The following is a 26,675-nucleotide window of genomic DNA, read 5'->3' as shown; positions in this document are numbered from 1 at the left end:
CTAGCCCGAGAGTTGGCATTTTTCAGGACAAGAGCCATGGGGATAAGGAGGGGAAGAGAGAGTGTAAGTGGGCATGAAAAAAGGACATTGTTAGATGAGCAAAATGGAGGAGGATAAGCAACAGGCAGTGAGAGTGCAGCTGAAGGAGAGGAATGGGTTTTGGGACAAACGGGAGCGGAAATAGGGGAGGAGAGAGGCAGCGTAGAGGAAAGCAGAAGAATACATGTTCCAGAACTGAGAACAGTATCCAGGCGGGTGCTCCTGTCTAGGAAGGGCATAGCCTAGAAACAAAGGAAGTGCAGGAAAAGGAGAAAATAAGTGCAATGCAGAGATGGAAAAGAAGGGGAAAAAAAAACTGGACAGAGAAGCAGCAGGAAAAGTGGCAAAGGCCCAAGAAGTGCTACCTAAAGAGACGGAAGAAGAGGGTGAGAAAATGCCAAACACCCTCATTTCAGGAAGCGCCGGAGAAAAAGAACGGGTGGAAGGGAGTGGGTTGGAAAATGCAGGAAAAGGAATCAGCGCGTGCAAAAGACTTCCAGCTGGCATGAACGGAACTGGACTGTGGCCTGAGCAGTCAAGCTAGAGTTACTCCTGCTTCAGTCAGAGTACGTTTATTCAGCTTGGAGACCTCCCAGATACAGTTAAACACTGTCTACAAATTTAGAAGCTTAAATCCAACCTGGCTGACTAGGGATGGGGGAGGGGAGCAGAGCTGAGGCCATGTAGGGAGTGTCAGAGATCTTTACCATGATATGGGTCCCCATTTCAAGTAAAAAAAAATAATTTGGGTGAATTAAACCCTCTATGATTCACCATAAGGATATGCAAAGCTGTTCAAATTTAGATCAGACCTCAAACTCTGAAAGTTCTGCAAAATCTACAGCCAATTGGCCAAAATTTCACCAGTGTAGCAGAATGCATGGTAAATTCACATGAATCTATGGCAGGTGTTGTTGTAAAGGGCAAACATTTGAAGAACTAATGCAGCCAATATTTTGCCAAGAACAGTGGCAGCTCAGCAGTAATTCAGAGGAAGCAAACCAGGTTAAAATTCTCCTGGATCAGTGCTCTGGCAAATTTATTTATAGGGTTGCCAGTGGACTTCAGATTTTCAGGATGGGTTGACCCAGTCCTGGTTTTATTGCACTGCCCACAAAGATTTGCAGTGCTCCTATTGATTTACCTGAGAAAAGGAAGCAATGAAGTAAAATCAGGATAGGATTAGCCTGTCCTGAAGATCTGGAGCCAGTTGGCAACCCGATTTATTTACACACCCCCTAGGGCTTCATGGATTTAATTTTAGATGATGACTCTCTCCTCTGAACCCCCTGTGAGTGGAAGGCAGGTCCATGAATAGATAGCCATAAGATCTGGCTATTTCCCAGGCTATGTAAGATCTTTTCAGTTTTACAAGTAAGGCCTGGATTTATAAAAATTCACTAAATAATCGCATGTGATAGGAAAAGGAGTGTGTTTTATGGTAATAGGCAGTTTATTACAAAGTGCAGTAATACCTTTTCACAAGTTGCATCAGGGCCCATATGTGAGAGAGAGAGAGAGAGAGAGAGAGAGAGAGAGAGAAAGAAGCCATAATGCTCTCACACTAGATAGGTATTTATATCTCTATGGGAGGCCTGCCTAGTAACTCGAGGTGAGGTTTAGGTATTAGTGTAGGGGTTAGGGGCCACTTTGACATTCAAAGTGAGACGTATGAACAGAACAGTGCTCTTGTGTGAAGGTTTGAGGACCTTCGGAGTGAGGAAACTCACACAAAGATGAGATTTGTGCAATGTTCTCTCAACCTAGCTTGATGGACTCTCTACCCGGGTAACATCTCTCTCAGATGGGCTCTAATAGCTAGGTTAGCTCTCTCCGGGAGCTTCAAAACTACTAAAACCGGCATGGGCAAAAACATCGCAATGTGCAATAAAGCCCTAACGCAACCTACCGCACGGCCTAACGCTAATGAAAAAGGTGTAGTTAAAATCAGCATTAAAAGCCGTGCGATAGGGCTTCGCAAAACTGTGAGCCCAGCCCACTCCCGCACCTAACTCCTCCTCTTTTTCAGATTTGCATCGCCCCATGCGTCATGGTTGCTATCGCATGCGTTAAATGCGTTTTCCCTTTTGCATGCGAAAACTCCATAACGCGATTTAATAAATGACCCCCTAAGTTGGGGAAACAAGCACGGGAAATAGAAGGTCATGCATGCCAATATGTAGAAAGTTTGAGATAAAAAAAATGTAAGCCTAAGTAAGAGTGTTCTTATTGATGCCCTAGGCTTCCGGGCCTGTGGCAGGAGGTGACATCCACTGGCTTCAGGCTTAATGAGAAAAAAGTCTAGGGAATAGGATTATCTGTTTTCACATTTGTAGGTTCATACAGAAACAAAGAAATCCTGGCTGCTAGAGCATTTCTTTAGGATTCACAGTTTTTCATGTTATTGAAGCATGCGAAGCATAATGATCGTGCAGCTGCTGATAAACAAGAACATTCCCACTGTCAGTTTCTTTCCCATCCTTTTTCCATCTCAACCCCTCCCTTCATTCCAACTGCTGCCCTCTTTTTTCCCACTCACTACATCTCCCTCCCTAATTCTTGACTCCATCTACAGTTCAGTCCACTGCGCTAATATATGATTCCTGTACACTATTGTTATCTTCAGCCCTTCCAGGTTCCAGATGGCCACCCTGGGTGTTTAAGGAACGGCTTCTAAATGCAGATGTGAAATCTCTCCATTCTGCTCCCTGCCTGTTGTGCTGGCCGATGACGGGGCTATTAGATTGGGGGTCTGTAATGTATTGTCTGCATTGCAAGGTTGGGTGGGACCCAGAACTATAATGAGACTGAGCCAGAAATAAATCTACAAGTTTTTAAATGTAATTTTAAACACAAGAACAATCATGGGTACTTATTAATGCCACTGCATATTTTTGGAGCAGACAGAGACTGCAGACTTCAGAACATGGTGGGGCATGAGATGTAAACATGACATGGCAATGTCAGACAGGGAGAGGAGCAGTTTACCTAATCAAATAGGGCTTCGGTTCCGCCAAGCTGCTTATCTGTAAGTCATGTTGATGTGATTTATCTGTGCATGTGATTTAGGGGGTTTCGTGTAAGTATGATTATGTAATCACATCGGTTCATCTCCTGAGATTCCTAGTTGAAAATAGGCTGCAGGGGAACAGATCTGAAAAGGGGGCAAACAGTATACTGTACACATGCACACACATGCAGAGATATTCTTAGGTAACAGCGGCAGAGAGCACAGCGCTGGCACCGAGGCTTCCTCATTGCTCTCGAATTACAAACAGCAGCAGTCGGCGCAGTCTTCAGATGTGCCCCCCGCCCCCCCCCCCGGTCATGGAGCATGGGCACGGAAGGGTTAATGCAGCCCAGGAGCGTTCGCCACTGGCTACCGCTGCCCACCCGGTCCGAGAGGACGGCCAAGGGCGCCAGTCCCGCTGTTGCCTTTCCCAGAGAAAGCAGGCGCAGCCCTGCCGCCCTGACCTTGGTCACTCGGCTGCCTTCGAGCATTTTGTATTACACTCCCTTGGTGTTTCGCAGGATGTCTCTATGGATACAAGAATAAACAGAAGATAATAGTCCCCGCAGCCTTTAAAGCAGCGTTTCAGCTTTAGAGAGCAGGAGGGTGGGGAGCCGGGCTTCGCTGCCGAGACTTGCAGAGAGAGGCGCGCGCTAAGAGGTAAGCAGCGCTCGCGCCTCGTCCTGCTGCCTACAAGCGCGCGAGCTCCCGGGCGCTCCCCCGTCCCTGCGAACCATGCGGCGGTGCTGCTGCTGCTGCTGCTGCCATTTCGGGCTTCCTTTCACGTGTCCGGGATGTTCTGCTCGGCGGCCGCGAGACAAGCAAGCTGCGGCGTCTTTCCATCCCTTCCCTTCTTCTGGCTTGTGAGAGAGAGAGCGCCGAGGGGGGGGCTCCAGAGCCATTCCAAGCCGTGACAAAAGCATTGCGCGTGGGAACTATTCTAGGAAATGCAAAAAAAAAAGAAAACCCAACACAATGTCTAATTTCCATACTGCAACCTCCAAGGCATGCTAGTTTTCCTGTAACTGACAGACGGCAGCAAGCATTTCAATCTGAGATGCCACCGTCGTGCAATCGATAAGGGCGTTTGCTCTGTGCAGCTTCCTGGGTCCCTGTTGTGTCCGTGCTTTCCAGTAAGTGACAGGGCTGTGTGTGTGCTGGTGCTGGTGGGGAACAGCTTATTGGTCATAGCTGCTTTTGAAGGCTTTTGATTATCGCTTCGTGTTAGTTTGGCAGGAGATGTCATTCCAGAGAAGGAGAATGCTTTTATGGCTTAATTGCTTCTTGTAAATACGCTGTGTATTTGATGTTATCTGGAAGCTCTGTTATAAATTCATTAGGAAGGCCAGGATGGCTCAGCTGCAATGCCTGACAGCCAGGCAGAAGGTTTCTGCTGGGGGCTCCGGGGTTGGGGGAGCCCCTCTCATATTTGGTGGAGGAAGTCCCTGTCATCTAGTACCAGAACGCTCCCTCCAAGGAGTGATTAGGTGTGGGCACAATTTTTTTTTTTTCGTGTGAACACCAATTTTTATTAACCAGCAGTTTTTGAGCGCCATTATTAGCAGCATTGCCATTCTGTATTATAGCAGAAAGTGACCATGTAAAATCTGTGAGCGATGCTCCTAAATGTATGCGCAGTGGCTCAGGCGCTCAGCTTAGAGGGAACTGTGCACCCGAGTGGTACCTAGGAGGCCATGCTTAGGGTCCATGAGGGCAGATTTCTGACAGGAACCCTGGGGCGTGGCAGCTGGACCAAGGCCCTGTCACAGCAGGGAATCCACTAAGCAAGCTGAGAGGGCGCCATGTAATAGGGCAAATATCAACAGAGGTCAGGAGGAAAGCATGCACTTAAAGAAGGAATCGTGAAGTCCTTTCATTTTCCGGTTAACTTACTAAACTGTGTCACATTGCTGTTCTATCTAGGAAAATAAAAGCTCAGCTGAACTTTGTATGGCTTTTCTCGAAACCTCACCGGCCTCTTCTTTAGAAGTCTTTCATTTCGTTTTTTTAGTTACTTTTGTGCAATAAACCAACATTTCCCATCACATGTGTTTTTAAAACCTGGCAAAGCATTAAAAGATGAGTGTGTTTTTGTTAAAAATGAGTATTTCAACTTTATAAAGTCTGCTTTTGGATCTAAAAATAAAACCCCCGCCCTGTAACTTGTCCTAGCTTTTGTTGTGTTATGGTCATTTCTCACATGCTGAATTTCCAGAATATAATTATGTTTAATTATTTTATTTAGAGCACAATTTCTAAAAGCCAATAGAATTCATTTCGGGGTCTAAACTTATGGGGGGGGGGGGGGGGGAAGGGCCTTTGCCTCTCATATTTGGTTCCGGCCCCATCCCCTAGCAGTAGGGTCAGGCCACATCTGAGTCTGCCCTTAAAAGTGCAGCGGTTAGAGGACCTAGAGATACAGGTGATCCTCTGCCCCGTAGGAGGCTAACTTGAACAGGGAAACTACACTGCCCTTGGGCTAGTCCTATAAAACTTTCAAGACATCTAAGTCTTTCTGTTTATCTTGGGCAGGTAATTATCCCCCCCTCTTCTAGCATCTTCAAAGTTCAGGGATGCCCAACCTCAGTGGAAGCCTATTTACATAATTGCTCTTCAGCAGCTTGTATAAAGTAACTGCCATAACCACAGAGGGAGAGATAACCAGGACAAGGAGAGAGTGAAAAGACAGAAGATACAGATTCTTGCCAGAACTTAAAGGGTTTTCTAGCCACTGCAGTAAAGACCAACATAGAATGGGGTAAGGGATGTTAACCTTGACGTCCCCTCTGCCCAAAAAAACAAAAACAAATTTGTGGCAACTCCCCTGCTTCATTTTCAGAGTGGTTAAAAAGCAGACACTGAAATAAGCAAATTAGTTACGCTTAAGAAGGAGCTTTAACAGGTCCTGCAAGGTGTCATCAGAAAGATATTCCCAGGTCTGCAAACGTGTACCATCTAAAATCCCCTTATTTTTCATAGCCTGACATGCCTGGCATAGTGCTTCATCCTCATTTAATCCAGAGTAGGGGTTTAACCCTTCCCTGCCCGGAAAGGGGGTAATTTTGTGACATTGGGAATAAGTTAACTGGCAAATATGCGCACGAGTTACACCAATTTTTAAAGCAGATTTACGTGCATAAGTCCATTTGGAAAATTAACCCAGCAAAGTGACGTGCACACAGTTACACCTGCCCTTTGGTGCACAGGGATTTGACCAGATAATTTCTGCACAAGCTTCTTAAAATCAAGAAGTATATGCCTTGGTCCCAATCCCACCCAGACTCCGCCCTCTGCCGAAAGTTTGCCTGCAGATTGTTTTACACCATGTAGCAGTCACGCAGTTTTCTAAAGGGCTATTTTTGCAGGTAAAAAACACTACTTCACCTGCAGAAGTCCCTTTGAAAATTAACCTGAAAGAGAGTCACTTCCAAACAGCAGAAGAAAGTCAGCAGAAATACGCAGAAATGATATCAGTTCTCAAAGCATACTTACGTCCACAGAAGTGCACAGGCTTGCTTTGAAAATTATCTCACCAAATCTACTGCACCCGCGTTGCAGCAGCTGCTATTACATGTGCCAAAATATTTTGGAAATTCACATGCCTCCTTTTTAAACTAAAAAGTCTATGTGGAAGTCCAAACCCCACTCCCTGTTCAGTCTAGGTAATCTTAGGTGTGAACATACCATACACCTGCATAGCAAGCAGACTTCCACCCATAAAACACTCTTTCCCCCTCATTTGTCCCTTTAAAAATGAGCCACAGAATTGGAACTGTCCAACCTGTAACCTGCACCATGTTTTGGTAATTCTTCCGGGGTTCAGAAGGAGAGGAAGAGGCTGAGTGACATGTTGATGGAATCTGCAGGGACAATAATCATTTCCCAGTCCCTAATGCAGGGCTTCCCAAAGCCGTTCTGATGAACTCCCACGTCCGGTCTGATTTTCAACGTCTGCACAATGAACGTGCAAGAGACATTTTCATATATGTGCACACTTATCTCATGCACATTCATTATGGAGATGCTGAAAACCTAACTAGCTCTGGGGTCACCAGGACAGGTTTAGGAAATCCTGATCTTGTGACAGTCTCTCCTTCTCTGCCCCCATTGCTTTTCCTTCTACTGCTGCTAAAGCAGACAACTTTGAAACAACCTGACAACCCGTTTCTCTCCTGTTGGTATTGGCTTCTAGTTAATTGTATAACCAGCATAACATTTTATGAAAATGACATGGATATTAGATCTAAATTTGTTCTTAAAGTGAGATAAATAATTTTGGAGTTTGTACAGTAGATTATTGCTGGTGTGGGCAAATCTGAGTTATATTTATAGGTAAATTGCTATGACAAATGCCTTTTATGGATTTTCTTGTAGCTCTGCCTTTTTTTTTTGTTACTTAATAAACCTAATTTTGATGTCTTTTGGTTTCACTCTTAAGGTGATTCTGAATAACTAAGAAGTAAGCAGATAATCCATTCTTTGCCAGTTTTAAATTTCTGCACAAAAGTTTAAAAGAAAGAATTAATGATCATCAAAATTCTCTCCAAATTCTTCCTATTCTTGTTTGATAGCTTTAGTCTGGTTTTCAGTGGTTCTCATCCCCTCCTGGAATACCCCCTAGCCAGTCTGGGATTCAGGCTGTCCCCACTGACTAGAAATTGCAGGAGAGAGATTTGCATGCCCTGCCTCCGTTATTTGCAGATAGATACATCTCATGTATATTCATTATGGTTATCTTAACCAGACTGGCTAAAGGTTGCTTGAGGACTAGGTTGAGGACCATTAAGGGGCCAATGTACTAAACTGCAAATGGTTTCGCAGATGGGAGCCTACCCATGCAAAAAATGTGCAGAATATCCTGAAACGTGCATTAACATCGGTTTCAGGCTTGTGTGTGTTTTTATGTGCCTTTTTGAAAAAACATCCACAAAATCTGCCTTTTCACATAGTCCGCTATCTATGCATGTCCTGCAAAGCAGTGAACAACGTGCAGAGCCAAATTGCCTCCAACCTCTTGGCATGCAGGTTTTCACAGAAAAGATAACTGCACTTCAAAAAAAGATATCAATACCTCGGTGAAATGGTGGTTACCTTTTCTTGCTTGTCCCAGATCTCAGGTTTGCGTGGAAGCTGTCTACACAGTTTATTTGCATGCATAGAAAACTTCCCTCCAAATGAGGCTGCTAACTCCTGGGAAATGCCATGGGTTATTACATCAGCTTGCAAGACAGCGGATCAAACGTCTCCTTATTAGAATTACTATTGCTGTTAATCATTTTGTGCAGCACTACTGAATGTAATAGCAGCAGATGTATGCAGCACTGTACAGAGACATACAAGAGACAATCCTTGCTCCTTGGAACTTCCAACCTAGTCAAGACAGACAGAGAAGAGATGTAGAGAAAAAGCAATTAAAGAGGCTTTGAGTTAAAACCGTGAAGGAAAGTACTAAAAAGATTCTGCAAAAACACGTAACTGGGCATCATACTTTTCAGTATTAAAACTTAAATGATCTCTGTTCTACATTCCCATGTAGTTCTCATCAGGTTTCAGTCCTGCATGGACTGTGATGGGGGAACTGCTCTGCTAGCCAAGCCCCCGGCAGGGATCCTGCTTCCTTCTGCACCCACCTCTTACAGGAAATGTGAGCGGATAGGACACAATCATTCATAAAGTGAGAGGTGGCACTGCAAGCCTTTTGCAGCCTTGTCACAAGTTGCTGGGCTTGCACGTTGGTGGTGTCCCTAGACGGAAGGGCCTCTTAGCCAGTTTCAGCCCTCGAGTGAAGCTACATTACAATTATTCACTAGCAGGTCAGCCCGCAGGGTCAGGGGCAGTGCTGGGCATTGCTATGTGGAAGGTCCCAGGCTCAGTCCCTGGGACCTTCCACATAGCAATGCCCAGCACTGGTCAGATGCCCATGGAGCAGGGACTCTCTCTTACGTGCATCTGACCAGCGCTTCATAAATGATAAACAGTGATAGCAGTGGCTGGATTCAGGGCCTTGTTTGTAGCTTTGCGAAAGAAGCACTGGTGCATGGACCCTGGCCCAGGACCGATGCTGAAATGACCAAATGTTATCTGTGATCTCACTCTTTGCCTTTCTGTGCCTAAGAAAGGAAGAAAATCCAGAGCTAATGATGTAGTAAAAGGCTTGTGGTGGCAATGAAGGCCGCACGTTTATAGTGATATGCTGGGGTTTTATTTTCCTGCTTAAGCTCAGATATAAATTGCAGGTAAAAAAACAATTTCTGCCTGTCACACAGCTTTGACTTTTTTTTTATCTAAGGTTTTTAATTTCCTGAAACTTTAGGAAAAGAAATAAATCTACACAAAGAAATTATATGTTTAAAAAAAACCCAAAACACTGCACGACTGTTGTCCAGGAATGATAAATTTAAGACTCGGACACAAATTTCCACAATGCCTTTTGCAAAAGATTTTGCTTGGGTAAGTTTTTTTTTTCCCTGTGGAAGTTTCTGCCTTCCTGATGTTGCAGGGAATTCAGTATCTTGACCAAAGTTGCACTGTTTTTTTAAATTGTGCAAGCAAACTGACTAGACATGGATTGTTTTTTTGTTTTCACTTTTTTGCACTTGTTATTGTCTGAAATGTAGATCTGCAGCCGTAGATCATGATCTGAACCTCTGCAGGATCATCATGTTCCAGACAAAACATTATAATTTTATCATGGAATGTCCTTAAACCAAGGAGCCTCCTTAGCAGGAGAATTTTCTCTTTTTAACCAGCTCCGTTTCCTCCATCTGTAGCCTCTTGTAGCACAAAAGCCCATGTCTAATGCAGCATGGCGTGCATTCTCTGGGGCAGAGGCAGCGAGGGTGGGCGTTGGTGCTTGCAGCAGAGTTCTTCAGTCTGCAATTTGATGTCACTTCCTTGCAGCTGCTGCTCCTGCTGCAGCAGTGTCTTGTATCGAAAAGGGCTTTCTGACCTTCCCAGCCAACTGTGCTTGAACTTGCAAGCGATGTGATGTCATTATGTCAACATGCTGACTTCACTGCAGAAGCAAGTCAAGAAAGCCAAGGGCTGTGAGAGAGAAAATACTTGTTCCAAAGCAAATATTTTTGGGGGCTTATCAAGAAGAAATAATACAGTCCACCCCGACAAGCAGCAGACTCAGGCATGGCGTTGCTAAAGATATTTTTATTCTGAAGAATCCCCATTAGGATTTTAGTAATTATGTGTTTCTAGACATCACTGTGGCTCTACCTCAGGGAGTCACTGAACATATATGAGAATTGGTATACCAGGCAGGTGATTCCCAGTAGCATATTTGGTTAGTCTGATGGGAGACAAAAGACTCATTATATTCAGTCTTCTTCAGCTACATCTGGCATCTCCCAAGTGGTGAACCAGAGGCTAGAAAACGTTGTAGCAGGTTTTGTCTTCCAGGGCACAAATTGCCTTGATGATCTTAAAAACGCTTTCTCTCGGGCTAGCACCATGACGTAGGCTGACGTGGGCACTATGGTGAGGGGATCTGAGATCCGATCTCCTGTTCATTGAAGTTTGCCAGGCTTGGGTGTGTTCGGACCTAGGAAGGGGAGGAAGATACAGTAACTTGAGCTATGAGTGGCACCAATGTTGCACTTTGGAGGAGGCACAGGCCAGTAAATGTGTCCTGAGCCAGATAGACATGGGTGTCTCCACTGCTTACCTCTGGGGGCGGGTGAGCGATATGGAAAGGACCTTCCTACTGGGATCTGCCAGGTGCTCACCTTTCCATATCCAAGCTCAAGGCAGGTACAGTAGGTGTTTCCCGATCTTAGAGGGCTCAAAATCTAAGTGCCTGCTTTACTAAACTTTTTTCTCATCAACAGAGAATGAAGAAAGAATGTAGTAAATCAGGCCCTAATTTTGTACATGAGACAGTGTAAGATGAAGTGAGTGATTTGTCAAAGGTCACAAGGAGCATGAGTGGTAGAAGAGGGCTTTGTTTTGCTTCCCTGCTTCTCAGCCTGCTGTTCTATCCTCTAGGCCAGTGGTTCTCAACCTTTTTTCTGTCGGGACACACCTGATAGACAGTTTCCATGACACACTGAACACATGACAATCACAAAGCTAACCCCACCCCCGATCCTCAGTAATGGGAATAAAACAGAACTAGAACATTCCCTGTACAACTCACCCTACAAAAAAGATAATCTGGTTCTGGTGTTATCTCAATAACAGCAACACAAGCTCCCTCTACTACCAGGCGCAATAGCCCTACTTATAAAAAGACAGTAGCTCACCACCAATGCACCTACTGAGAAAACACAACAAATAAGGTGAGGTATTTTACTAGCCTACATGCTAGTTAAATACCTCATCTTGGTCACACACAAAACCGACCTTCAACAAGTACAGAAAGTCCACAAATTATAAACATGGAGACAGAAACTGGAATGGAAACCCAAAAAAGTCACTCTGCATGCAGTACAAAACTGGAGAAATGGAAACAGAAATATAGCACCTAACATAGTACCAGAATCTGCAATAATGCACACAAACTAATCTGCACAAAGTTACACCCGTATTATGGCATGCACTCAAATGGTAACAACCCTACCTATAAAAAGGCAACACTACAAATATTAAACCAGGCCCTAAACACCAATACACCTCCCATTAGGAAAACAGAACCAGCCAAGCTGTTATAGATTCCCACACAGAAATAATTGTAAAATATATGAATAAATGTTTCAAAACAGTTGATGAATAAAATAACATCCAACAATTAGAAACTTATTAACAATTAGAAAATTATTTAAAAAATCTCCAAATACAAATAAAATATTTCAAAACAGCAGACACATCACATAATGCCCAATAATTAAAATGGCAGTCAATCAAGAAAAATAAACTTAAAAAGACACCTTTACTTACCCTGTCCAGCAGTTCTCCTACTCCTTTCCCTTGCAGGCTACACCAGAAGCAGCAGTAGCTGCTGAAGCTGTCCTCATGATCTTCTTCCTTAGGGACTATAACCAGTCTCTTCTCTCTCTCACACACACACACACCAGTCACATCCTCAGGACCAGTTTCTATCTCTCACCAATCATCTTCCTGACCTCTCTCTCACACACACACCAGTCACCTCCCTGATCAGTCTTTCTCACACATACACACATCACCTCTCTGACCAGTCTCTCTCAATCACACGATGCTCTCTCTCTCTTATACACAGTAGGGATGTGAATCATTTTTCTGATGGATGAAAGCATCGTATGATATTTTCTCATCCGTCAGGTATTGGGGGGTCCCCGAAAGTGATAGGAAAACCCCACGAAATTTTCGTGTGGTTTTCTTATCGTTTTGGGGGGGGGCGGGAAGAAAGGGCACACAGAAAAACAACCCCCAAACCACCCCAACCCTTAAATCGAATTATTTAGAATCCCCCACCCTCCCGACCCCCCCAAACTTTCCTAAAGTACCTGGTGGTCCAGCAGGGGTCCCGGGAGCGATCTCCCGCTCTCGGGCCATTGGCTGCCACTAATCAAAATGGTGCCAGTGGCCCTTTGCCCTTACCATGTGACAGGGGCTATCGGTGCCATTGGCACTGGTCACATGGTAAGGGCAAAGGGCCATCAGTGCCATTTTGTTTACTGGCAGCTAATGGCCTGAGAGCAGGAGATCGCTCCCGGGACCCCCGCTGGACCACCAGGTACTTTAGAAAAGTTTTGGAGGGGTCAGGAGGGTGGGGGATTCTAAATAATTCGATTTAAAGGGTTGGAGTGGGTGAGGGGGGGGGGGGGTTCGGCTTGGAACAGCCGAAAACAAAAGTGTTCAGAACTGCGGGAAACAAAGATTTCCCGTGGTTCTACGAACCCGATACTGGAAACGAGTCTGGTACAGATTCACATCTCAAATATTTATTTATTTATTTTAAATCTTTTCTATACCATCATTCAGTTATATACCATCACAACGGTTTACAGAAAGGCACATATAAAAATACACAGGCTTTCAATCACAGATGAAATTTAATGTGGATAAGTGCAAGGTGATGCATATAGGGAAAAATAACCTATGCTATAGTTACACAATGTTGGGTTCCATAATAGGTGCTACTACCCAAGAAAGAGATCAAGGCATCATAGTGGATAACACATTGAAATCGTCGGTTCAGTGTGCTGCGCAGTCAAAAAAGCAAACAGAATGTTGGGAATTATAAGAAAAGGAATGGTGAATAAAACGGAATATATCATAATGCCTCTGTATCGCTCCATGGTGAGACCGCACCTTGAATACTGTGTATAATTCTGGTCGCCGCATCTCAAAAAAGATATAATTGCGATGGAGAAGGTACAGAGAAGGGCTAACAAAATGATAAGGGGAATGGAACAACTCCCCTATGAGGAAAGACTAAAGAGGTTAGGACTTTTCAGCTTGGAGAAGAGACGACCGAGGGGGGATATGATAGAGGTGTTTAAAATCATGAGAGGTCTAGAACGGGTAGATGTGAATCGGTTATTTACTCTTTCGGATAGTAGAAAGACTAGGGGGCACTCCATGAAGTTAGCATATGGCACATTTAAAACTAATCGGAGAAAGTTCTTTTTCACTCAACGCACAATTAAACTCTGCAATTTGTTGCCAGAGGATGTGGTTAGTGCAGTTAGTGTAGCTGTGTTTAAAAAAGTGTAGCTGTGTTTAAAAAAGCTGTGTTTAAAAAAGTTCTTGGAGGAGAAGTCCATTACCTGCTATTAATTAAGTTGACTTAGAAATTAGCCACTGCTATTACTAGCAATGGTAACATGGAATAGACTTAGTTTTTGGGTACTTGCCACGTTCTTATGGCCTGGATTGGCCACTGTTAGAAACAGGATGCTGGGCTTGATGGACCCTTGGTCTGACACAGTATGGCATGTTCTTATGTTCTTATGTTCTTACATGCTCAATTTCACTTAACACAAGCTCTCAATCACACACATGTTCTCTCTATCTCACTTACAAACAGGCTCAATCACACACGTCCCGTCTCTCTCTCACAGCCACAGCCAACCAAAAACATGCTCCATCTCTCTCTCGTGCATATACACACAAGCATCCTCCCTATCTCACATACACACCACACACACACAAACACTCTCCCTGTCTTACATACTCACCACACACACACACATAAGCATCCTCCCTGTCTCACATACACATCACACACAAGCACCCTTCCTATCTCACATATACACCACACACTCACACAAAAGCATCCTCCTAGTCTCACATATACACCACACACTCACACAAACACCCTCCCTGTCTCACATACACACCACACATACACACAAAAGCCCCTCCCTGTCTCACATACGCACACACAAAAGCACCCTCCCTGTCTCACATACACACCACACGCACACACAAAAGCACCCTCCCTGTCTCATATACACACCACACGCACACACAAAAGCACCCTCCCTGTCTCATATACACACCACACACACACAAACACAAGCACCCTCCCTGTCTTACAGACACAGACTCACTCCGGCCCCTAGCTGAACTGCTTGTCTTCAGCCCCACCGGCCTGGTCTCGGGCAGCTGTGGTTAATGTCTCCGATCTTTGGGTCTTTGGCCCCGTCGCCAGTCTTAGTTTCTTCAGCCTCACCGGCCTGGTCTTTGGGGGCCAGCAGTGCCAGTCTTCGTTTCTTCAGCCTCACCGGCCTAGTCTCCAGAGGCGGCCAGCAGCATCGGTCTTTGGGTCTTCGGCCCCACCGGCCTGGTCTCTGTTGGCGGCCAGCAGCGCCGATCTTTGGGTCTTCAGCATGCTGGCTACGGGTAGCACACGACACACCTGCCGGCGTGTGGTGACACACTGGTTGAGAATCGCTGCTCTAGGCTACTCCTCTACTCCAGTCTACTGCTAAGTGAGGTGGACTGGCCACTGTTGGAGTCAGGATGCTGGGCTCAATGGACCCCTGGTCTTACCCACCATGGTATTTCTTATGTTGTTCTTATGTTTTCAGTTTCAGAGTTTGTTAGAATGACTCAACTAGTTTAGTTCCTGTTGCTTGAACAGCTGCATATTGCAATGCTTTGTAGACCCCTGCTTGACATCAGTGGTGAAATAATAATGGCACACGGAGTACAGGATACTCTTCTTCCTGCATTTCAATTGCTATGTTTAATTTACCTAGGAAATTACCTTCTGTACACTGGAGTGCATATTACTATAAAACTATTCCTACATATAGACATAAGCCTGTTGCATATGTCCATAGATGTAGATTTAACCTGAAAGCTCTTTGCAGCTTCAAAAGATGAGGCAAATCCAACTCATCCCAGTGCTTTGCAGACTAAACCACCCTGGCCAGATTCAAGGCTTGGGAAATGTCTCATAGTGCCATTTGTGCATTCTTTTGTGTGAACTAATGAATCTCAGGGGTGTCTCATTTTCCTTCATACTCCAAACCTGGATCTAATAATCAAGCTACTATTAGGTTATTTCTAACCCCAGAAGTGTGACTCAGTGACTTGGGTGGTTCACACTGAAGTCAGTTCTTTGTTGCCGCAGTGCCTCACCGCATTGCAGCCCAAAAGATGATGCAATAATATACAAGTTCCCAGGAGTCATGGAACATCATTCATCAGTTTTATTCCACTTTAGTTCTGAAATGTCAAAGGACTTGCATTTTCAAGGAAGTCTGCCAGCTGTATGCACTTAGCTGCACTATCCTTCAATTGAATGCAATCAATTTAATGTCTGTTCTTTCAATGGGACATCATCATTTTCCGTACCTTCCGTTGCTCTCCACATCTTCACGTTTTAAAGACTTCCAATACTGATTAAAGATCTACATTATTAATGCAATGGTGGATCCACAGTTTTCCCAGAATTTGCCAGGGTTGCTTTACATTTTTATAATAAAGGACCTGTTCTTAAAGAGGAGTATCATGTGGCAAGTTCTCACGGAATGTATGAGGACCCTTGTACGTTGCTATTCATACACACATGCGTTTATTTATTTTATTTATTTAAAATCTTTTCCATACCGTCATTAAGTTATATACCATCACAACGTTAAGAATTGTATTGGGTAATACGTTTTAAAAAGTGCCATAAACTGTTCCGGTAACATCATTTCACAATAAAGACTATTTGATGAATGGACTAAATCTTGTCCTATTAGATATGTAACAATTTTGTTTACATATATGACTCTTTGGACTGTATCTTTTCCTTAAAGTTATCGGTGAATATTAAAATGAAAACACACATTTTGATCTAAGAACGCATTTGCTTCTGTGACCCGGCTTTGCCTGTGACTATCATGTTCCCCAGTTTTCCATCAGGGGCAGTGGGAGGGGATTTTTGCTTTCCCTGGCTGTAACCCCGCCTTCTGGGGGGGGGGGAGTCTTCATTGGGGTATAAAACCCTCCTGGAGCACGCTGGGTGATTTAGTGGGCTGGAGAGAGAAGGAGGAGGAATTGGAGTGCTGGACGGTCCTGGGGGTGCTGACACCAAAACCAAGGCAAGGAGTGAGGTTTGCTTTTGAAGAGATTTTCTTGGAGAAGATTGATCAGTTTGGATACCTACAGTATCTGAATGCAGTCCATTTGGAAGTGCCGAAAAGTGGAATATAAATAAATAAATTAAAAAACCAAACAAACAAATAATAGAGGGAAGGATGCCCCCCCCCCCCTCCGAGATCCTGAAGGGCTGCATCGAAGATCTTTCTGCCCAAGCACCCAGCAGCAGCAGCAGCGAGGGTGAGGAGAATCGTTGACCCTTGAGGAGAGGCCTCAAGGGACTGGAAGGTTTTTAATAGTTTTGTCTTAGAAGCTGAGATGTTTGAATTATTGGACTTTGAAGATTTTTTTGAGCTTGGGGATATTTTTCCAGCGTTTGATCAGTGTACGCTGGGACCTCATTGCAGTCACCCTACCTTTCCAGGGGAGGTGGGATGGCGGCACAGTAAGGAGACCCAGAATGGACAAGGAAACCATGGTTTTCTTACTTTGATATTCCTTATGCTGTTTCGAACTTTTACCATTTCATCTTTAAACTGAAGTAAACCATCTTGATTTTGAACACCATGTGGACTCTTTTTGATTTATTTTTTTCTCCTTTGCCCTTGTGGAATGGACGGAGAGTGGGCTGACTGCTATTGGACAATTTTTGTTAATAGCCTCCTCTTTGGTCTTATTCTGGGTTCTCCTAACCTGGTGAGCATCTTTCAGCTGCAGTGTGGACCTTTGGATCTATACCAGACTGTCCGCGCCGGGGGTCCAGGAAGTTAGCTCCCCACCCCACCAGACTCGAACCCCAATAAACCATACCGCCCTGGATGATATCATCATCACTGACAGGGGTACCGCCACATTTCATAAAGGCTGCCGTGAGAAAAGAAACTCCCAATTTTGTGCTAAATCTGGTAATAAATACAACTCCCTTCATAACCTCTCTATCCATACCCAGACTGTACTGAATCCAGTTCCCTATAAACTCTTCTTGATAGCCTCTGGCATTATGCTGAATCCAGTTCCCTGCATAGAGTCTCTGGCATAACGGCCGGCACTGTGCTAAAACCAGCTCCGTGCTGTCCATCACCAGAATTTGTAATAAATCCTGTGCTTTGTGGTCCAGCCTCTCCCTTGTAGCCTCTGGCATTGTTCTAAATCCTGTTTCATGCACAGCCTCTCCTCTGCCATATCACTCGCCATGCCTAGCCTTTTGGCAAGAAATTCCGTCAGTATTACAAACCAGAAATTCAAGAACCTGCCCATGTCCGATAGTGACTAACTGTGCTAATGAAGAGGGATTTTACATTGCGACAAAGTCACAAGTCAGAAAACCGAGTCAAATCCAAACTGTTTAATGTCAAATAGTAACAGTGTTCGTTGTTATGACAAAGTAAGCAAACAAGTGCAATGACTTTGGCATTTACAAACAGGTGCTTAAGTTGGCATAACCTTCTAATGAAGTTCACAATTAGAATTTTGTACTCAAGCTGAATGTTTCAATGCTTTTGATTCCCTGGTCTCTCTCAAAAAATAACTGAAATTAATTTTCTGAGATGTAGCACACTGACAGGTTTTGTGAAGGACAACGTGGAGAAAAGTTTTCAAAGGGGATTCCCTTGTAAAAATAGCATGTGCGCATGTAAATAGCATGCATGGATATGTTATTTCATAAACATTGAGAGTATGTGCGTATTTTCCATTTCATGCATACGTTTTACTGGAGTTAAAAAGAAGAAGAGGTAGGCTAAGGAATGTTCTGGGACATGGTTCAGCAGTACATGTGGTATTCGCTGTTTGGTTAAGAGAGTTATGCAGATAGATCACTGAATTTATTTGTACACTTTTACACCTGCTAATTGACTGGCACAAGTGAAATCTGACTTCTCTGTTGTCTACGTTTGAGGGTGGGAGGTGTGGGAGAACAGGTGGCACTTCAAGATGGAGTGCTAGAGGGTGGAGGTGAACTGGAGATGGACTGGGTGAACTGGCGGAGGTATCAGCGAGCTGGCGATTTCAAGTGCACAAACAAGTGATTTCAAATTGGGATGCGTGCATTCTTTATAAAACACCTGCCTGCATGCATAAGTCGTGGTTATTAAGCCTAACATATGCAGGCATATATTTATGAAATAGGTAAAGAACGCATGGGAAATATTCCCACATATTGAAACACACACACACATACTTTCAGAGCAGAAGGGCCTGGTATTTTATAAACTGCGCAGCTCCTGCCTCTCACTTTATAAAATACTAGGAGAAATCTCCACGTGTCCACTTGCACGTGCAAATGCAGTACTGTGAACAGGCTTAAAAGTTAGGTTCATGGTGTGTCAATTTTTTTTTTTAAAGAAAAAATAAAGCCCCATTTTTTTTTCAGTCTGGGAAATAGTAAGTGAATGCAAATTACATTTTAACACAACCCTGCATTAGACCCCCATAATTCCAGTATCGCTGCTGGCTGCCAGAATAAGATAGCAAACAAATTTAATAAGTGTAAATTGATACAAGGGATGCTTAGGGGTTAAATTCCAGAGCTTGGCAGACAGTCCCTAATGACGCCTTCCTTAAGGCTAGTCTGGATTTGCCCGCCGTCCGGTGTAAATTTGGGTGGAACGTGCAGGGGGCGTGGGTTTTCTGTTTAGTTGTGGCGAGGAAGGAAGAGTTTGAGAGAGGACTCTTTCTAGGCCCCCCTGACTTAGGTAAGAGGGAAAAGGGTCTTTGCCATTTAGGCCTCAGACCTGCAGAGACGGCCCCCTTCCTCCCACACGGACTTCCAGTTACCTAGGAAATCCACGCTAGGGGTGGAGACAGTGAGCGTGCACAGGATCTGAGGCCCCGCATTGCATCGATGTGCGCTGCTGCCAGTGCCACTGCAGCTGCTGTGGGTGTGGATAAGTGCCCCACTTGAATCCCTCCCCTCTCTGACGCCAGACACAGCATCAGGTGGAAGGGGTACTGTTCCCCCTCATCCCTCACACGTTAAAAGCATCTGTTTAGTTTGCAACTATGCAGGCTACGTGAAGATTACCTGCAAGAGGAGCAGCATTATTGTTGTGTTGTATCTGGTATTCAAAATTTAATAAAAATATTATTCAAAAAATGTTTCATATAGAATTAGATTTTAATATTTTATAGGGTGATTTTATAACTGTGCAGGCAGGAGTAAATTCTGTGCATGTAACGGTTCTGCCTGATATGCAGCCTCGCTGCCAGCAGAGGTCCTCATGGAGCTAACTTTGCTCTCACTCTAGCTACCTTCTTGAGAGCTCCATGACTCAGCAGGCCAGCCCTATTTAGCCCTACCTTTCTCACAACCTGGTCCATTGTCATAGAGTTTCTTCGGTTTCTTGTTTGGCCCAGCTCTGCCTGTTCCTCACAGCCCTTGGAGCCTCCTGTCTTGCTACTTTCCTTGCCCTGGGGCCTCCTTGGCCTTCTGTCCTTGTCTCCTGACCTTCGTGCTTTCTAGCCTTGCTCTATTTTGCTTTTTTGGCTTCAGGCCTTCCTACCTTGTGGCCTTCCTTCTTGCCTTGCAGCCTTCAAACTGTGCCTTGCCTCACTTTGTGGCCCTCAGGCCTTCTAGTTCTTACCTTATCTTGTCCTTGGGCCTTCTTGCTATTCTCTTGCCTTGCCCTGAGGCCTTCAGGCCTCCTGTACTGCCTTGCTCTGTCTTGGCTTCAGGTCCTTTATATTCCTTGTCTTGTCCAGACCTGTCCATTCTGTGTGTAGTACTGTCCCATCCATTTCTAGTTCTGTCCAGTCCTGTCCTCACTGTGGCCCCAGTCTCCTCTGGGCCTTCTGGGTCTTCAATTCCAAGCCTTGCCCATGTCTCCAGTTCCAGGTCTTGCCCTTGTCTCTGGTTCCAGCCTGTGCCTCCGGTTCCAGCCCTGGCTTCCAGACTCAGTTTACCTCCAGCAGAACCTAAGTCCTGCTGGCCACCGGAACCCAAGGGCTCAAAATGCAGGGGAGGTTGCAGGTCCAGGCAGAAGATCTTGTCCAGCTTTGCCCTACAGTCTGGTCCTACTCCTGTGGGGGATCTCCTTCTAGCTGGTTCACCAACTTCGTGGCAGGGCATAAATTCTCTTTGAAAATGTTCGGCTAAGTATCCTTCACCACACACCACAAAATAACCTGCAGACTACACCTGCTTTTTGCAGTTTATATTGTGAATGAATTAACTTATGTGCACACTTTAGGAAATACAAAAGCATGCATGTAAGTTTCAGCTCTGCCCTAACTCTGTGCCTGGAACGCCTGTTGCCAGTTTCAGATCTCCATGGGCACTGTTTTCGTGGGCAGTTTTCAAAGAGAAGGTATGCTCAGGGCTGGTGGAAGCACTAGGCCTGGGCCTGGGGTGCGGCGCCGCTGATGGCCGACATGAAGGCTCATGCGGCCGTCGGTGGATCTCATCCCACTGGAGGCTGAGCAGTGAACTACTGCTGTGCTGTCTGCCGGATACACCCAGCAAGAAGAACGGCAGAGCCGTGGTGGAGCTCACGTCACCACTACCCGAAGAAAAAGGTTGCGTCTAAACGTGCAGGTGCTCCTCCTCCTTCCTGCCCGTACTGCCCTGGAAGAAAAATGTTGCTGGAGCCGTACGGGCAGGAAGGAGGTGGAGCAGCAGCCACGTGCAGAAGAGGAGCAGCTCTTACGGGCAGCCGCGTCGCAGCAGCCTGAGAAGAGGAGGAGGCCCGGTAGTAGGGCCACTGCCGCACCACGGATCCCACATTGCGGGCGGCCCGAGAAGATCAGGGCCACTGCAGAGCCCATCCTGCGGCTGCCCGTGAAGAGGAGGCTCAGAGGTGAGAGAGAGGCTGAGGGCCTGTAGAGTGTGTGCGTGTATGAGATGAGTTGAGAGATTGTGTGTGAGAGTGAGGACCTGAATGTTTGCAGAGACAGCATGTGAGAGCCTCTGTGTGTGTGAGAGAGACAGAGTGTGACGGTGAGAGCCTATGCTTGAGCAAGACAGCATGTGGGAGTGAGAGAGAGTCTGTGTGTGTGAGAGTCAGACAGCATGTGCAAGAGAGAGAATGTGTGTATGAATGATTGTATGAGAGAGAGCAGTGACAGTGAGAGCCTGTGTGTGTGTGTGTGTGTGTGTGTGTGTGTGAGAGAGAGAAAGCATGTGAGAATGAGAACCTGTGTGTTTGAGGGAAGAAGACAGATGGAGAGAAAAGAAATAGAAAAAAACGCAATATAAAAGGAATTGGTAAAAAAAAATAAGAAAGGGAAGTTGGGGGAAAAAAAGCCTGTGACCAATCAATTAGAAAACTAAGATCAGACAGCAAATGTAATAAAAAAATAAATTACTTTTTACTGATTGGCACATGTAATCTTTGGGAATGTGCAAGAGTAGCACTTTCTCTATGCGGATCTCACAATGTATGAGATCAGCATGGAGGAAGTGGAAGCCCACGGGGCCTGCACAGAGGAGGCAGCAGAATGGGCTTCAGTGTCAGTAGCAGCAATCAGTGCCTCCCCAATAGCCACACGGCAGCAGTGACAGTGGCAGCAGAGGAATGAGAGAGGCTCCGAGGTTGCTGGCAAAAGAAAGAGAGGGGGGTCTGCCTTTAGTGTGTGCATGTGTATGAATGGGAGTCTGCCTAGGGGTGTATGTGTGTGTGAATGCATGGGTGCCTGCCTGAGGGTGTGTCTGTGTATGAGAATGAATGGGTGTCTTCCTGGGGTTTGTATGTGTCAGAATAGGTGCCTGCCTGTGTGTGATGCATGTGTGTGTGTGTGTGTGTGTGTGTGTGTGTGAATGAATTGGTGCCTGCCTGGGGGTCTGTGTGTATGAGAATGACTGGGAGCTTGCCTGTATGTTTGTGTTTATGTAAGAATGATTGGGAGCTTGCCTGGGTGTGTGTGTTTGTGTGTATGTGAGGGAGCCAGTGAGAGTGAGAGCATGAGTATGCATGAGAAAATCCAGGAGAGTAAGAGTATGTGTGGGGGTGTGTGTGTGGAGGGGGAGAGAGTGTCTTACAGCCTGAGAGTGTGTCAGTGTCTGTGAGAGCGAGAGGTTATGGTGGGTATAAGAGCATGAATGTGTATGTATGTGACAGTGTATGTGAGAGAGAGAATGGACATGTGAGTATGTGTGAGAGAGAGGATAACCTCCTAATCCTCGACAATATCAGGATGACTGGAAATCAAGAGCTCCCATGTATGGACAGCAGGGGTTTTTAAAATCCTTATTAGTTTTAATTATTGGGTGTTATTTGATATATGTATATGATATATGATATATTCCCATTCTACAAGCAATCATTCTCACAAAAATAGATTACTGCAATGCACTTCTATTGGGCCTCCCTGCTAACGCCATAAAACCACTTCAGATGTTGCAAAATGCGGCTGCAAGGATCCTAACCAAGACTAACAAAAGAGAACACATCTCTCCTATCTTAAAAGACCTACACTGGCTTCCCGTTAAATTCAGAATACACTTCAAAGTGCTTTCATCAATCCACAAGGCACTACATAACTTTGCCCCACTCGAGCTCAAAATCCCTCTCAAACTACACACCTCTACCAGGCCAGTGAGACAAGCCTACAGAAACAACCTTCAGATTCCACCGATAAGATCATCATTAAGTAAAAGAGCCTTCTCTACAGCCGGCCCCAAACTCTGGAACACTCTCCCGTCAGACCTCAGATTAGTGCAACGCCCCACTATATTTAAAAAAAGACTTAAGACTTGGTTATTCAATCAAGCGTTCTCATAAGCAACAGCCTGCCGAACTATTCATGCCAAGGACCCTTCTTTAGTAACCCCCCAGAGAACTATATAGATCATATCCAGAACTGTCAGGCCTTCTTTGAATCCTTAACAGACTTAAATCCATTCCCAGATTGATACCTTGCTTCTTTGTTTTAGCCTACATTAGGCTCTGTAGCATTTACGTTATGTTATGTTATTACCCCATATAGCTGTATCCAAGTTACTTTTACCTGTTCATTGTAAGACATTAACTTGTCATTGTTCTGTTCAGAATGTAAACCGAATTGATCAGTAGCTCTGTTATTGGAAAATCGGTATATAAAAGTGCAAAATAAAATAAATAAATAAATATATGGTTTCCATTTCAGTTTTTTCTAATTTGTGCTCCTTTATTTTGTATACTGTATTTGGTGAGGGTCTGTCTCTGCTCTGTGTGTGTGACCATGATGAGAGATTCTGCTAGCATAGGGATCTATAGCAATCTGGTTTGTTTTGTTTCCTCAGTAGGTGGTGTATTGGTATTCTAGGACCCAGTGTAATATTTACCCATGCTTTTTCACAGGTAGGGTTATTGTTATTTGAGTCCTTGGTGTTATTACTGTTATGTTACGATGGGATTGCAGTATAGATTTTGAGTGTCTTTTTTGCTGGGTTTTGTGTTAGTTCACAATGTGCCTGGCAGTGGAAGGTGTTTGTGCTGCTGTTACTGTGAGGTGACTCCAGAATTTGAAAATATCTTTTAGTATAATGAGCTGTAAGGGAAACCTCCAAGCTCCATTGTTTGGGGGGATTTCAGTGGATGCACAGAGTTACAGAACTGGAGGTGCAGGATTTATATTGACATTCTGTCCCTTCCTATATATTCCAGACTTCACTCTCATAGCCATATAGAATTATTTGTATGAGGCTATCAAATAATTTTATAGTAGTTTTACTAGAAGTGTGAAACTGGTCAGCTTTTTAAAATTATGCAGAAGACCCTTTGGACTTTTTTATTAACACTTTTTTTTTTTTATAACCAATTTTAAAGCAGGATCCATGCTATAGAGGTGGGTGTGATGAAGAAATGTCATTTTGGCTCCCCCTCCCCAAATTCTTCTGTCTAGAGATGCCACTGATTTTCTGTGACCTTAAGTATTAGTACAAGAAGGATTAAGGGGGGGATGCTGGAGAGGCACACAAATGTATTAGCCCCCGGGCGCTGGAGACCCTTGGTGCGCCACTGGGTGCGAACCATATGGGGCCACAAGCGGCGGCAAAGAGGAGTGGAGATTTGGCGGGGCCGTGAGCAGTGCCCAACCTGCTCGCGACCCAGAAAAACCACACAGTCGGTGGGCGTGATCGAGAACGATGTAGGAGTCGGGGCCGAGACCAGGGGGGGGGGGGGCGCAAGGGAAAAGACTCGCCTAGGGCGTCTAATCCCCTTGCACCGGCCCTGGGTACGCTCTTACTTTTCTTCTGAGAACTGGTGCACCTGCTCGCACGGTTTTGAAAACTGGCCCCATAGTTCTAATACTTTAACTTTTAATGCCATTACCACTCTAAAAATAAAGATTAGTATTCACATTTATTTTCTGCAATGCGGCTTTTTTACATTTTGGGGCAGATTTTCAGAGCCCTGCTCGCGTAAATCCGCCCAAAACCGGGCGGATTTAGGCGAGCAGGGCCCTGCGCACCGGGAAGCCTATTTTACATAGGCCTCCCGGCGCACGCAGAGCCCTGGGACTCGCGTAAGTCCCGGGGTTCTCCGAGGGGGGCGTGTCGGGGGCGTGTCGGGGGCGGGCCCGGTCGTCGCGGCGTTATCGGGGGCGTGTCGGCAGCGTTTTGGGGGCGGGTACGGGGGCGTGGCTACAGCCCGGGGCGGTCCGGGGGCGTGGCCGCGCCCTCCGTACCCGCCCCCAGGTCGCGGCCCGGCGCGCAGGAGGCCCGCTGGCGCGCGGGGATTTACGCCTCCCTCTGGGAGGCGTAAATCCCCCAACAAAGGAAAGGGGGGAGTGTAGACAGGGCCGGGCGGGTGGGTTAGGTAGAGGAAGGGAGGGGAAGGTGAGGGGAGGGTGTTAGAGGATTCCCTCCGAGGCCGCTCTGATTTCGGAGCGGCCTCGGAGGGAACGGGGGTAGGCTGCGCGGCTCGGTGCGCGCTGGCTATACAAAATGATAGCCTTGCGCGCGCCGATCCAGGTTTTTTAGTAGATACGCGCGGCTCCGCGCGTATCTACTAAAATCCAGCGTACTTTTGTTTGCGCCTGGAGCGCAAACAAAAGTAGGCTATTTGCGCGCCTTTTAAAATCCGCCCCTTTGTGTATAATTCTTCATACTACTATCACTTTACGGGCCTTATTCAATAAAACAGTTTTTTCTCCCCATAGGCATAGAATGGGTAAAAGTCATTTGAAAAGCTTTAGCAAATTCAAGTTGGCTTTTAATATTCCCAAAATAAAAATAACAAAGGAAGGTCTGGCAGGACTCCGGGCAACCTGCTTTATTAAGCATCCTGGGGTAGCTCTGAGATCATCGGTAGGCGCATTACTCCATGTTAATATTAAAGAGGTGCTTTGCATGCATTTCAGTGCAACACAGTTCATTTTTTACTTTATATTTTATATATTTTGTAATTTTTAATATTGTTTATTATTTATTATTTTATACTTAGATTTCTATGCTTTTTTTTTTTCCAATGATATTGTACACCGTTTTGACTAAACTCTGTAAAGGCGGTATATAAACATTTTTAAATAAATAAAATAAATAAATAAATTGATAGTTTCCTCGTGTCAGGGCTATTTTTTTTTTTTAATGGTAATATCATCAAAGCTCACATGCGCCTTGCTGATTTCGTGTGATGATGCTGTTTTTAAACGCTGTTAAACACCAGATTCAGCGTGGTTTAATGTATTTTGCTGCGTTAGTTTAGTGAAAAGTCCCTAAGTGTGCAACCATCACATCGTATGTAATGTTTTCCACTGGTTTTTTCCCTAATTGATGTTAGACTAAGCAGTCCCTGGCTGCCTGGTTCCAGCTTAGATCCATGTCTTTCTAAATATTGTGATTAAATATGTATTTGTGCTCTTCCCCAGCCTTTGCAAGCATCCCCCACCATGACTGAGCTGTGAAATATTCAGTACAGATGAACGTCCTCTGGTTCTGATGTCATATTCATTCCAGATTGTCTGCTTCTTTCCTGCCGTGCTCCTGGGATGTGCCTTTCTAGTATAAAGACCCATGCCCAATATGTGATGGAGGGTTTCTGATTGTATCTCTATCTCCAGTCACGATTCCTCATCATCCTTTTCTTACTAGCTCACTTTAAAAGCTTTTGAGTTTGGTTTTACCATCTTTACGTGAGTTATTGTTTTGTCCTTCCCCTTCCATGATTTTAAAGGCCCTTCTTTTTCAGATTTCGTTTTGACTGACTCAGATAGGATGTACCTTGGTTTTATACGTTTT

The 26,675-nt window shown here is 45.0% G+C and overlaps 1 protein-coding gene across 3 annotated transcripts in view; it reads left to right on the top strand.

Annotated features, from left to right (window-relative positions):
- The first annotated feature begins 3,434 nt into the window (after positions 1-3,434).
- The window catches only part of TPPP3 (tubulin polymerization promoting protein family member 3), an 89,950-nt gene continuing 66,709 nt past the window's right edge, over positions 3,435-26,675 (top strand). Inside the window, exon 1 of one of the 3 annotated variants that reach the window (XM_029608789.1) lies at positions 3,435-3,709. The gene's annotated coding sequence lies outside the window, so the exon portion shown is untranslated. Of the gene's footprint in view, positions 3,710-4,040; positions 4,183-26,675 lie in introns of those variants that run through there. The other 2 variants (XM_029608788.1, XM_029608793.1) reach the window with 2 other exon arrangements.

The sequence above is a fragment of the Rhinatrema bivittatum genome, chromosome 7, assembly GCF_901001135.1.
Source record: "Rhinatrema bivittatum chromosome 7, aRhiBiv1.1, whole genome shotgun sequence".
In the NCBI taxonomy this organism is placed as follows: domain Eukaryota; kingdom Metazoa; phylum Chordata; class Amphibia; order Gymnophiona; family Rhinatrematidae; genus Rhinatrema; species Rhinatrema bivittatum.
The sequence above is the reverse complement of the archived record's forward strand: the minus strand, read 5'-3'. Positions and strand labels throughout refer to the sequence as shown.